This window comes from Lepidothrix coronata, unplaced genomic scaffold (assembly GCF_001604755.1).
Source record: "Lepidothrix coronata isolate B3197 unplaced genomic scaffold, Lepidothrix_coronata-1.0 Scaffold109, whole genome shotgun sequence".
Classification (NCBI taxonomy): Eukaryota; Metazoa; Chordata; class Aves; order Passeriformes; family Pipridae; genus Lepidothrix; species Lepidothrix coronata.
The window spans coordinates 558,865-573,428 of NW_016690289.1; the positions used below are offsets into that span (position 1 = coordinate 558,865).

Here is a 14,564-nt window from a genome sequence, read left to right on the forward strand (position 1 = left end):
ACCAGTGAGCCTTGTCATCAAAGGTCAAATAGAAGCTTGCAGCTCAGAAGGGTCAAGCTGGTGAACGAGAAGGAAAAGTTCGCTGAGATCATAATCCCTTCACTCATGTCAAAACAGATTTGAGCTATTGTTCAGCCTGTGGAACCTCTATTACCTTCAGAAGTCATTCTCTTTGAAAGCATTCAGAAACCTATGGATAGGAAACTTGAAATGAGCACAGTTTAAAGGAATTCACCTTTGTCACTTCAAGGAGAGAACAGCCTGTGCCCTATAGTCATGAACATAAAACACAGGCACAGTGGAAGTCCACTGGTTTAAGAATTTTGGTGTTAGAATAATTACAATCATACTAGTTTGATAATTTTTTTCTAACTGTTATCATTGAAGATATAAAAATGCAAAAAGCATATTTACTTACATTAATTTTGGTAAAGTACCCTCAGTTATTGATGGAAGCAGTACTTGTAAATGAGATATAAGCTACCAAGCATAGCTATAACACACAGATGAAAAAGTCTCCTAAATGAGACAAGAAACTCAGAAGAAAATTTGAATCCTTTGCAGGACAAGTAAAGCTTAAATAAGATATTTTGAAAAAGACGAAAGGTTGTAAAGTATCACTCTAGTCTGAATAGTGCTCAAAATTTATGTGGAAGTAAGAAGGGAAATAGATACTAAGGCAGACTGTGCATGAGCTCATGACTTCTGAGAAGCTAAATATTAACTTTGTAAATAAAGAATAAGAAGAGTACTGGACATGGGAGTTTGGAGACCAATCCATCTTCTTTAGGCTGAAGGCCAGTAAGACCTAAGCAGGTTTTCTTTGTGCTCTCTGAAATCTGTTGATAAAATTATCAGCATCTAGTCAATATAAATTATTAACAAGTACATGATGCATCAGGCATCAAAGTAAAAACTTTGATGATGTGTTTTGATAGAAATCATAAAATAAAGGTGTATATAGGATCTTTCAAACAATTCAAAGTAATGGTTTGTTTAAGTTTACAAGAAAACTAGGCACATATGCTGGATCTCAGACCAAAGTCATATTCTTAGCTGTCTGATTTAAATAAGCCTCTTTGTAGAAGAGTGTATAAGAGGTTTTATTCTTTGGATCCCATGAGACAAGATCTCAAAAAATTTGATAAAGAAACATAAAACACAGATTATTCCCTTTGTTCTTAAGCGTAATGAACTGTTTTCAGCTTGTTTGGGGAAGAAACAAAAAAAGGGGGGAAAAAGAGGAATTTATCAAGAGATTTTGACTATGACACTGACTGTTTGACAGGAAATTTTTCTACACTCTCTTTCCTTACCCTTCCCCTCCAAAGAAAGTCTATATCACCTGACAGGAAGAACAATGTTAAAATCTAATTCCAATACCAAACTGATTTTATACAAAATTTACTAGATCTGGACAACCACAGAAACTCCTAGAGCCTAAGAGGGCTTCAGGTAGGATTTTCAGGTTGCAAACAAAAGTGTAGAAAATAATACAAAAGCAACCAGACAAAGAAAAAATTAAAGGAAGGATCTACTATCAAAAAAGCAAAAAATAAGAGGTAGCTGGTTCAAACATCAAATTTCCTTAAAATTCAAATGTGTTGTTTTCAATATTAGTAAAAATAAATGGTTCATCTGAAAACCTAATGGAACTTAGAGTCTCCCAACAGAATGTTGGAACTTAGGTTGAAAAGCTTCTGTTGTCTTACTGGTGATCACTTCATGTAAGGACCTCTTCATAAGCAAAAATGTGTGAAAGATCGGATTCTCTGCTTGTGATGAGCAGGAGAGATTTAAATCACCTCTTTAGTGTTGAAAATTTACATTTCTAGTATACCAGGAGTAAACCCAAGTTCATCTTCCCATCATTTCCATGGTATTACCATATTATTACATTCTTCTCTTACCATAGTTTTGACCTCTTTTATTAGACACTAATCAGGTCACATGCCAGCATGTACAGACAGACTTTGATGGATTTGTACTTAATTGTAGATGTCACTTATAAGCCACTGAACTCTGCAGTCTTATAAAACATAGGAACTACTTCTGTGTCAGCTTTTACAAGGGATATTTAGAAACTGTTATTGTCAGAAATAATCCTCATTGTAGGGAAAATTGGCATGGCCCCCAACATGGATGTCTACATTCCTTCTTCTACCATGATCCTGCAAGGCTGACATTACGGTTGTGTTGTGTAACTCAACATACTTTCACCTGCATTCCACACAATGCTGTCTCCAGTATCTAGAATTGCAAAATCAGTTTCCGCAGAAACATTTCTTACAAAGAAAAAAGATGTATATTTAAATTTGACCACCAGTGAATCAGCACAACCTCAGTGGAGGGGCTAATAGAATTGGATACAAATGGCATAAACCCATTTGTCTGATGGTTACACATTCCTTGTGCTGAGTTACATTGAGACAGCTGACCTACCTTCTGCAATTGAAAGGATGAAGAGGAATTAGAAAACACAACAAGTGTTGTATGGAACAAATAAATAAAATGCCTTTCTGTTATGGAAACTTTCATAAACTACATGGATTAATGAAGTCATGAAGGAAAGGGAGAGACAGAGGGAAAGAGAAATCGTAATATTATCTGAAATAAAATCATCTTGATTGTTCCGCTTGGTGTGGATAGACAGGTAAACCCTTTCAGTGTGTTGCAAAAAGTACAGGCAAGAAGAATCAAAGCTACCTTTTGAAACTTCAAATTTCAAAAGGCACCTTAGCCCTATGACTCACTTTAGGTTAAACTATACAGCTGCTACTAGATCTAAGAGAAGCTAACTTCTACTGGTATCAGTCACAACTTTCACAAAATGATTTGAGTCCCATCAAATGAATGCACACAGTATACCAATAAAAACACATGATATTGGCTGTGACACATATATTGCAAGAAACAGATAAAGAATTCAGTTTAAAATAAGATGACTGCAACTGAGCTGTACTTTTTAGGGGAAGAAATAATGATTCAGAATATTTAGCCGGTCTACAACTGTTAGGTAGGGAGGTGTAAGTTCAGGTAGGTTTAAAAAAATATTAGTCCTGATCATGACACGGACTGAGAATTGCCAGGAATTCTAATACTTCCTAGAGAAGCTACAATGGATCAACTGAAGAGACTTTTTTATGTTAATGGAAAAAATGAAATTGCAGTAATCAAATACCTTAGTTTGGTGAAGAAAGGCAACCAGCAATTTCAACCAACTGATTTTGTAAAAATTTTTTGGAAAAATTAATCACACTCAACTAAAGGATCCTTCATTTTAAAGTAATGACCTTTTTTTTTTAAGGAAAGACAAAATATTTTCTAGATTACACAAAGGCTTTACTCTTTCCCAGTGAAACAATCTCAGCCCTGTACTGGGTTGTAAAATATTTATGGACCTGGTCTTACATATCAAATTATTTCTTACAGTATATGTAATGAATTTAAGTATGTGCTTGGAATTGTTAAAGATACTAGCACTCTATTAACACCATAAATAATAATATTACAGACTTTAGTGGCTATACTTTTTTGGATTCTGAGATGAAAACCACTCCTGGATTCCCTAGGATTTACACATTAAAAGTTTTGTTTCTGTCTCCCAGTGCTGTATTTAATGTAGAATAGTAGTTAAACTAAAACAGAATCAAACTTCTTTCATTTTGAAAACTAGGAAGATTGCATGGTACATACTACATAATGCAGTGTATAGTGAGCCACGAATTCATAATATCTACAAAACGGTGCTATTTCTGAACAAATAAATCTATAATCTTGTTTTCTTACAGTGTGCTCCTTGGTCAAAGACATTTGCTTTGAAGGTCTATGGTATTTTCATTAAGGGCACTGAGATAACACATGGTTATATCACCATAAGACAGTATTTTTGTCATTTTATCTTATTGTCGTTCACTCCAAAATCCATTTGCTTTGATAAGAAAGATCACAAGAGAATATTCAGGAAATCAACACTGTCCAGACACCAGCTATTTAACTACATATGTTTTCCTCTGCACCTCATGATGATAGACAGTCATTAATTAGGTGAAGTATAGAGAACACTAAGAGACTTATTATTGATTTATCTGACAAAGATGCATTGCTCTGATACCATTACTTTTATTCCAGAAGCATATTATCTCAGCCTAGAAGACTGACAGCAGGCTTCTCCTAGTTTCATTCATCAGTCCGAAGATTTTTCACAGCCTTGGCCTCAGTCTTCTTGTGGAAGGCAACTGTATGTCTAATAGGAAAACAAAAGTGCAACTTTAGTGTTTCAATAAACTCCCACAAAACTACGAAAAACTGAACTTCAGTGTTTTAAGCGCATTCATTTTTTAGTGTAGAGGAAAGGGGAGAAAGTCTCTGAAGCTCCATAGTAGTAATGGACATCTCTTTTCAACACATAGTAACAAAAATCATGGAAGCTCAGACACAGCAAGATAGGGTTCATGAGTATGTGCTATGCTGAGTTCTGTTACAAGAGTGGAGCCCAGAAAAGTCTGGAGAAAAAAAAAAGATAGACAGAGAGAAAAAACCCACATTGCATTCTGTGGTGGCTGAGGCTAGCTGATGGCTGTTGATCATCAGCCTTTTGCAAATATGTGGTTAGGGAAGTGCAGAAAAATGCCTGAAATTCACATTGGCACGTTTCTACCCCTCTCCCATGTTAGTAGCAATGTTTTTCCCTGTGTATACAGAAACGGTTGACATCAGAATACAACTTCAGTGAGAAGAGCGGTTTGCAAACACTGAACTCCAACTTGCAGGCTTTTTGGGTAATTGAAGCAAACTAAGTCCACCAGTTCACACATGCTGGCTACGGCAGCACCACAATGTTAAGAAAAGAACAAAACAAAAACAACAATCCAAAAGCATTTCTGTACCTGTTTCTGTAGGAAAAGCTTGACAACATCATAGTGCTCTCAATGCCCAGAGGCAACTTAATAAAAGATTCAAGTGATGTGTGTTGCAGATTCATTCAAGGACATTTTTAACTTATTGCTGAATCTGAAAAATTAGCTTTTCAAGCATATTAAAGTTACACAGACATTCAAGCTGTTACATCCAAGCATAACTTTGTTTTCGATTTTCAAAATCTTCTTCACCATTTAAAAAAATAAAAAAAAGGAATCAAAATATCTCCCATCTTGTTTGCAAAATATCTTTGACATCATGTTGGAGATTTTGCTTCTGATGCTTTTTGGAAAGCAGCTTACAAAAGTCTTCATTTTTATCCAGAGTACATTTTTAGGGTAAAGCCAAGTTCGTGTTCTTAGCTTAAGTTTTACCATTCACAAACCACCTAAACCATAAAACAGTGGGGGAATATTTAACCTTAAGACTATACCAAGGTTATGTGTAAGGGAACCCGTATATTGCTAGAGCTGTGTTACATCAGATGATGAGCAGACAGTATGATAACAGGGAAGAGCCTTGGTTTCCACCTATCCTTTCACTTCCACCTATCTGAAGAACTCATGTAATAATGAAAATGTTAGAAATGGCTGCAATAGATACAACAGAAAGTGCTTCATTGAGCTATTAGTAGTGTGTGGACTCAACAGCACTTACAGTAGATTTTTAATTGCTTCGTCAGAGTTCTAATTTTTCTGGATGATCCAGTGACAAGTGAGTATCCATATATTTTGTTCTGTGCTGCAGCTACAGCTGAAATATGTTCACTTCTTTCAAATGGGATTCATGCTGTTGCAGATTGCCTGATCTGGAAGTCAGGAGAATGAAATAAGTATAGAGGAGACAGGACAGAGAAACAAGGTAGGAAAGAAAAAACAGTTATTCTGAAATCCTTTAAAATATCTCAAAGTGAAGACAGAGCAAATTTGTGATGTTTCTGAGAGAAGAGGATGGCCAATTCCCAATTTCAACACAACTGCAATTGTTTGAACAAGGAACTCTGTGAGTCAGTCACTGCCCAGCTGGCCACTTAGGGCAGCTAAAACAAATTTCAGATAGAATTCAGTTCTTGCCTTCTTTTATGTAACTTTTCTCTCACTTCTGCCCACACAGTGTGCTATTTAAACAGCAATGTAAAATACAGCCGCATGAATCATATACAGACTATTCCCGATTAGCAGGGAAATGTGAGGGTCCCTGTAACAGATCTTACCAATACTAAATGCTAGCATAAAGTAGAGATTTAACCACCATGCAAATTTCCCTATGGAAGCAACAGACAAGACATACATAAGACATATACAGTAAAAAATAAAAACAGAGCAGGGATCTAGCTTTTTGCCAGGCCTGTCTTCACCTAAAGATCTTCCTGTTAGACAGGCAGTGGCATGCCAGACATAATACAGCAGTCCTAACACCAGCATCCAGCAATCATCATTCAGTCATAATATCAGCTAAAAATAAGTAAAGAATTTTCAATGTAATAATATTGGATTCAAAATTGTTCTTGGTTTTGAGCGTCCGGAATTCAGACACTTGCATAACTCTTCTGTGACTCTAAAACTTGCCTTGCTTTTAGTTCAGGACAATTCATCATTAAAAAGTAAAATCATGTTGGGGGTCGTAATGTGTACGTTCACAACGTAAATGTTGTTTTACAGATCACAAGAGAATTTGAGGGTGATGACCCCAAGAAATGTCAGCTTGTTCTCAATCTCCTTTGTGAATAGTTGTCACTCAGTATTACTCATTCATGTTTTTCCAAGTTTGTTCAGGTTAAAGAGCAAAAAAAACTATAGAAGGATTCATCTCACACTTGAATCCAGATTGTAATAAAGTGTTCCAACTGTTGACTGCCACATGAAATCTATCTTCTTTTGTCAGATTTTCTCTGAAGATCTGAGGAGTAGCTGCTCTTGTAGCTCTTTTTGCTCTGATACCTTCACAGGGCAAAGAGTTAAGATTGTAATCATACAGCAAGAATGAGGTAGAAAGAAGCAAATTTTTTCCTGTATATGCATACAGAAAACCCCTGGGGAATGTAAGCCACTGTCGCTAAGTCAAGTGTGGACCTCCCAGAACTACTCAACAACGTACTTCTTTCCTTGACTATTTGACAGCATTGTTTTTTCCTTCACTGTTTTTTCCTACCTGGTTTCATGAATGAGTATCTTGCTTTCCAGAGACAATACAAGAGGAAGAGGAATAACATACAAAGTCAATTTTATTACCATAATCTGAAATGTTTTTTATGTGTAAAAATTTTTAAGCAAAGGAAATCATAATGTTTACTTTTTATTCAGTCACAGAGGTGTAAATCCATTAAATTTCAAAGACCTATATAAGGTCTCTCTAAATTTAGACAAAGTATTACCAGAAAGTATACAGATTATAACCTGAACTGTAGCAAGAAGGCAGGCAGGAAGGAACTGTAAAAAGATCTTAATAGAAAAGTTACACTGAACCAAAGAAGGAGGCATGAATGCTACATTTATTGTGATAAAACCTGTTCATTTTTAGAAGAAAGTAATTCTTTTGTGATCCTGCATCATAGAGTGAACAGCTATTTTCATTTTTTCTTTTTCTATTGTTTTAAAATAATTTGCTGAAGTGGAACCTCAAAAGAAATAATCAGTAGTGTCAGGTAATTCTCAGTTCAGTGATTAAGGTTGCGTCCTTGTGCCCTTTCTGTTTGCTTTTGGATTCGTTTTTTCCTTATAAGGGAGCACAAAGAAGAGTTCTTTTTCAGTTTTGAGTTCACTCTTGTTTTCTAGATTTCTTCCTCAGCCTTCTTTCTCACAGACGGGAATAAGTAAGAAAAAAAAATTTAAAAGGAAAACAGACAAAGAAAAGCACAAATCAAAACACATTTTTTCTGACTTTTTCATCTGAACTAGTATAAATGCAGCCCGTTTGAATATGAAAAAAAAATTAAAAATGTTGAACAGTGACTTTTTGGATGAAGAAGGACATTTTCATAAATAATTGGCTTCCTCACTGAGATATGCAATGCATCTTTAATAGGGAAGTTTTCTGGATTAAAAAACAAATTGTGAAGTTTTAACTGTTCACATTAAGTTTTATTTCTAACCAAGGTCAATATGAGAAAAAAAAAGTCAGTGATCTCATTTTCTATAGTACTTCAGTGTAATGGTTTTGAGTCTAGGCCTTTACAAACATATAAATAGATGGAGAGAGAAGACTCTCTTCCCTTCCGGCGAGGTTTGGAGACAGCAGACTCCTGCAACTGGTCTCGCTCCTGTGGGGGAGCTGAGGCCTGGCCGGGCCTACGGGGCCTGTTGTTTCTGCCGATCCAGGGTCCAGTAGCGTGGCCGTGGCCTTTGGGCGATTGTGCTATCTCAAGGAAAGTATTAAAGTTTTCTTTGGCTAGTTCTTTATTGAGTGTGTATACCAATTTTTTGTTTTGTTTTGTTTTTGTTCTCTTTCCCTTCTCTGTTTTCAAATGTTGGGTTTTTTCTCTTATGTGTATATAGTTTTTGTAATTGTATATAAATGTAATATAAGTATAAATATATTTTTATATAATGTTTTAGCTCTCTCTTATTTCCATTCTCTTGGGGTTTTTTTTTCCTCTTTTCTCTTGGTTTTTGGGGGGGGAGCTCTTGCGATGGGGGTTTGGAGACTTGGCAGGGAGCCAGCTCAAAACCACCACATTCAGGTATTTCACAGGCCCAGGAAACACAGAGATATTTTCACGCAATCATAAAGTTTTGGCTGTTGTTTATTGTCGCTGCTGATCTTGCACACTATCACTGATGGAAAATTGTAGTATCTGATCTATGAAGAGCTAAATATATGTTTACTGTATTCTAACTTTTCCTGTGTTCTAAATGTCATATGCTGAATTACAAAATCTAGAAATATTCAAATTGTCTTAAAGTAATAAAAGATTTCAAACACCCAAGAAATATTTTTAATTTAGAGGTAGGAGAGTAGTTATGTCAGTTTTAAAGCATTAGGTTTCTACTTTATTTCAGCTCTGTTGGGTTGAGAAACTTGGCATGATGCACTGCAAATAGTTACTGACAACACAAAGATCCAACCAGACTGTAAGGTACTTGATGATTGCACTTAACACTGATTGACCAAAAATATATAACATTTCATTTTAGGCAGGCAATTTGGAGGTAATGGGCCAAATAGTACATTCTTGCTCTAGATAAGATGCTGGCATGATGTGAAAAATTAATTTTTTAAAGCCCTTAATAAATCAATGGAAGATTAGACTACAGTCTGCCAGTTCTGGGTAGTTCATCCTATATCTTTCACATTAACTTGACTGCAATTATGTATGGAATTATACATATATATATTTATATATATATTTCAGGAGGCTACCAGACCTCTGAACATGTAGAAACTTCCACTGTAATATTATCAAATTGTTCAATTTTACTACTTTGTATGATTCTGGTAACAATCTCTTGAAGCAGCAAATATCTGAGAGAGTTCTTGAAAAAGTACATGAAACTGAGAAATTCCTCTTGAAATTCAAACATAAATTAAAAGATTATACTTGTGTGCATAGGAAAGAATCTTTATGAAGATTCAAGTAAGATTTTACTCTTTTATGGCCAACAACACTATATTTTTTTCTTTTTTATCATGTAACCAGCTTTAAAAAGACACTGAATGATGTTACTGAACAAGCTTTCCAGCATTTCTGCTGGACCATCATACTGATGACTAAGTGACTATTAAGATAAACTCCCCAGTCAAAACAACCAGAGTACATATTAGTGTTCAAGAGTCAATAGACAAGATACACATTTTTGCAGTGATCCAAGTAAGCGTGCACTGATTACCTAACTAAAAACAAGTTTAAAAATATTATATTAATATTAATGAATATTAACACTTTTCAAGAGGTAGTAATGTGATCAGCGATGTGCCACTTTTAATTGGCATTGCAGTTTTAAAAATGCTTTTGGATAACAATCTGATGCTAAAATAACATCTGCTAGATAAAAAATTTTAAAGGACTTTTCAACATTTTTGTTTGCATCCCACCTATACTTTTTTTTGCATCGCACCTATACTTTTTTCTCCTCTTTTCCACCTCTCTTCTATTACTTTCACTTTTAACTTTTTAGTCTTAACCAAGAAAGTGAATTATATGCTCAGCTGGCTCAAATCACTATAGTCATTACAACAGAAACATTCAACACCAGGGAACAAATAGTATTTCTTTACAATTAGGGTTTATCAATACTGCAAACATGAACTGTATAGAATTTGATTAAAGTGCTGCTGTGTCCTGACCTGGTTGTGAAGTGATTCTAATTTGCGGTGTAGACAGTAAGTCTTCTTTTATCCTTTTATAGCCTTCTCCACTCCATTAATGATAATAGGATCTGATTCTTTCCTTTTTATTTTGGTGAGGAGGCTGGAGGTGAGCACCATGGAGAGCTGCTGAATTACCGTCACATGACCCAAAAAGTTAGCAAGTGCATAGTACAGCAAATTTCATTTTCAACATTCAATTTTAATCCATAATGTTACACTATATGGCCAGGTAGTTTAATATTAATTTTATTCTCTTCTTATCAAGGTTCCTTACCCTGTTTGAGCTGTGTGCTAGCAAATTCAGTTGTTTCAGTTGTTTCTCAGTGATTTCTGAGATTTGTTTATTTCTATGCTTTTATTTTCAGGATCTTAAGGTACTCCGTTTCTAAATAATATTTTGCCTTATTTTTTATAGGAAAAACATAAAAAAAACCAACAGACTTGAATATAACATAAGAGTGTTTTTTGTCCCAGACAACATAAAATTATATGCCATTTATAGATTAAAAAAAACCCAAAAACCTAAAAAATGTCCTTTACAGCAGGGTCAATTTCTAGCCTGCTGTGAGTTAAATTAAATCACTGTCTCTGGTTAACTCAATAATTATCAGGACTCAGTTCACAAACCTTGACAACACATGCTGTTGCATCAGTTATGGTAACAGCATATGAAGCTGAGACCCCCTAGAAAATGCGAGAATTGTATGAAACATCTTGTTTACACTTTACTCCAAGCGTTCAGCATTCAGAATGAAAGTACTTCCTGAGTGGAGTCCCTCAAGGGTTGGTAGAGGGACCAAATCTATTTAATATCTTCATCAGTTACACAAACAGTAGGATTGAGTACAACCGCAGCAAGTTTGGATGTGATACCTGATACACTTGAAAGAAGGACCCACAAGAACATCATGAAGTTCAACAAGTCCAAGTATGAGGCCTTGCACCTGTGACAGGGTGATCTTCAACATTAATATAGTCTGGGAGATGAAGAGATTGAGAGCAGCCCTTTGGAGAACGGATGAAAAATTGGACGTGAGGCAACAATGTGAACTCACAGCCCAGAAAACCAATTGTATCCTGGGCTGCATCAAAAGAAACGTGTCCAGTAGGTCAAGGGAGATAGTTGTCCCTCTCTACTTTGCTTTCATGAGACCCGACTTGGAGTGCTGCATCCAGCTCTGAGGTCCTTGGAACAAGAAAGACATGGACCTGTCAGTGCAGATCCAGAGGAGGGCTGCAAAAATGTTCAAAGGGCTGGAACACTTTGCCTGTTAGGGAATATTGAGAGAATTGGAGTTGTTTGGTGTAGAGAAGAGAGGCTCTGGGGAGACTTATAGCACCTTCCAGTACCTAAAGGAGGTTTATAAGATAGATGGAGAAAGAGCTTTGACCAAAGTTGGCAGGACAAGTGACGGGAGAAGGGTTTTTGCTACAAGACTGAGTTCTTAAAACAAACAAAAAATAAAAGTAATGCAAGCCTATTAACTGTCGTGAGAACTCTTTCCTTAAAAAAAAGAGTGAATTTACGACCCTTTTGTGATCTTAGGAAACTCATTTGAATTCTGTGGATGAAATCTTGGCCTTATTCATTGAGGTCAAATTACTGTTGAGTTTAGGATTCTTTTTCAGCAACCAACTTCATCTGCATGCTGGAGATAAAATTAATTCTGCACATTATTAATTTATTCAATTTATGAAAGCCAGTAGTAACTGTTCACACCAGGTATAGCATGCAATTGCAAAAATTAACATTGCAAATTATGTGTCAGTGTCCTGCGTTTTCTCCTGCTTCCCCTCTGGGGTTTGGCTGCCTGTGCTAAAGGCCAGATCTGATCTGGTGCAGCTGTGGGACCAAGAATCGGTGTGCTGGGAAAACAGCTTGGAGAGAAAAAGCTGTGAGACGCCTCTTTGGCATCCTGCTCCTCTTTGCACAAGAGATGCTTTTAAACCAAGCTGTTTAACCTTGTGTTTGCCAGAGCTATATTACAGCTTTGCCTGTGGTCACCTGTATGTCTTGCTGTTCCTGACCTGTGGACTTGACTTTCCAGCATAATCTTGGACCTGCCCTGTGGCTCTAAGCTAGCCTGGTGATCTGAACTGTCAGCTGAACCCAGTCACTGGAACTGCTCTTTTTCCTTGAGTACTATGGGACTATGTCCTTTGTCTTTGAGGGTGCCCTGCTGTCTCTCAGCTACTGGCCTGCCTTCTCTTCTGGAGCAGCTGATTCCTGCTGCCTCCTGAATCTACATGCAAAAGAGTCATAGCACATGCAATGTACTGCTCATCTTCCCCTCTGAAAATAATCACAGTCATCATGTGTGGTCCTGAATGAAAGTCTGTGGTGAGGAATATAATGGTAATACCTTGGGGCTTTTTTCTAAAGTACTACCCAACAGGTTGTTACAAAATCTGAGCAAGGAGGGAATAAATTCTCAATTATGTCTTTTTTTCTTTTTGAGATATAGAATTTTATTTCATAGCCAAAACCAAAAAAAGTACTGCGGCTCCATAGCAACTCTATCTTTGCATTTTCCAGGCTATTGACTGGATGATGTAACCCTAATACTGATATTTTAGTGTGTTTTTGTTTGAATGCACTAAAGACAGAAGTTTAAACCAACTCCTATACTCAAGGAGACATGAAGTTACTGAACAGTTGTGACTCTATCTTCCTCTTGAGTTTAGAAAGTGTTAGTTTCATAACTACAGTGTGCAAGAGGTACTTCCACTGAACTTCAATAAGGTAAACCATTATTTTTTTTTTTAAAAAGTGATTGTCCACACTATCTTGCTGTACTGCAATGCACCAATTAATTTTGTGATTGTAAGGAAGCTTTTTTTGTGTAATTTGCTTAGCCAATGCAATGTAGAAAGACTCTACGAGTGTTAAAGAGAATTTAGCACTTTGAAATATTAGCCAAATTGTCTATCAATATGTTGTTTTATATCTGTGGAGATGGAAACATAAGGAATTGTCCAGATGGACTAGAACAGAAGGGACAAAGAAAAAAAACGTTACGAATGCTTTCTATGAATTTTCAGAAACTTCTTCATATAGACTCCACTTGCTGGGAATTCTACAACCTTGTGAAAAATGAAAAGGGGCAAATGGCTCTTTTCATGATTGGTTACCCATTTTATACATGCCTTTGTGTGATTCAGTAGGGTTTAATCCCTATTGGTAGCTTTTAGTGGTTATACTAACATACACTATATTTCAGCTGAGTTATTTGTACTCTAATATCACATATACAACAAATTTAAGGTATTTTCCATGTAGCTACCGTTGCTTTCTCTTCTGACACCACCAACCATAATCATTCTAAGGTCCAGGATTTCCTTGATTGTTTTGGCTTTAGATTTCAAACTTTCCAGAAGAACATGACACTAAAGAATCAGTTCTGTGTGGTTTTATAGTTTCAGGCACTAGCCAACCCTGTCTCCTACCTGACATACAGAACCATAAAACATTTCTTTCTCGCTTTACAGCCAAAACTCTCAATTTTTTTTTTTGCAGTTATATTTTTACTTCGTAACCTGGAAATTATTTTTGTCTCTTTATATTTAGGTGCACCATTTTCTGAAGTATTACAACAAATCATTCAAAATGGGAGTATTTAGGGAGAGAAACACTTTTCTTATTAGCAGCCAGAGCAACTGCAATGTCTGAGCTGCTTACAGGAAACAAGTTTTCACAGTTTTGTTTTCATGCTATTTGCAGCAGGTCAGACAGGCAACGATGAACTGATAAACAGTGATTTTATTTGTTTTTGTTCTTCAACTCCATTTATCCAAGTCGTGCTGCAACACCAATCCTCCAATAGCTGGCTGTGCCAACTTCAAGGGCTTCTCTCTGCTGCACTGTCAGTCAAACTTATGAAGCCTTTGCACTGAAACTGTCATCTCATGGCTGGAACACAGGGGATGCCAGTCCTGTTCAAGGAGAATGTGCTTCTTCTTTTCATTTCGGTGAAAAGTGTAGGACTTTTTAAATACTTAGCTAGTTAGCGTTTTCTAGACTTTACAGAACTCTAAATTCCATGCCTCATATTCAGCTAAGCTGATGATTTCTCTATTGACAATTCACGCAGAGGTGCTGGGTAGATGATGAAGGATTTTTTTGAGCTGAACAAGTAATGAGGAAATATTCTGGCAAAAAGTCAACTGCTTCATAATCCATTAGAGAAGATAGAAAAATGTTTCTGTCAGTATCACATGTTGTGCAATATATATCATGCAGGTTTCAACATTATTATTTCTCATTCAGAAATTTGAAAATCGAGATACAGAGCACACCTTTCCCATTCCCCAGGTATGCACAATTTAGTTCAGTAAAA

At 36.2% G+C, this 14,564-nt stretch overlaps 1 long non-coding RNA gene across 1 annotated transcript; it reads left to right on the forward strand.

Annotated features, from left to right (window-relative positions):
- The first annotated feature begins 8,138 nt into the window (after nt 1–8,138).
- On the forward strand, nt 8,139–11,998 carry LOC108501845. Its single transcript, XR_001876293.1, has 3 exons — nt 8,139–8,296; nt 8,919–8,995; nt 10,643–11,998. It is a non-coding gene; the product is annotated as an uncharacterized LOC108501845 (long non-coding RNA).
- Nucleotides 11,999–14,564: the final 2,566 nt, after the last annotated feature.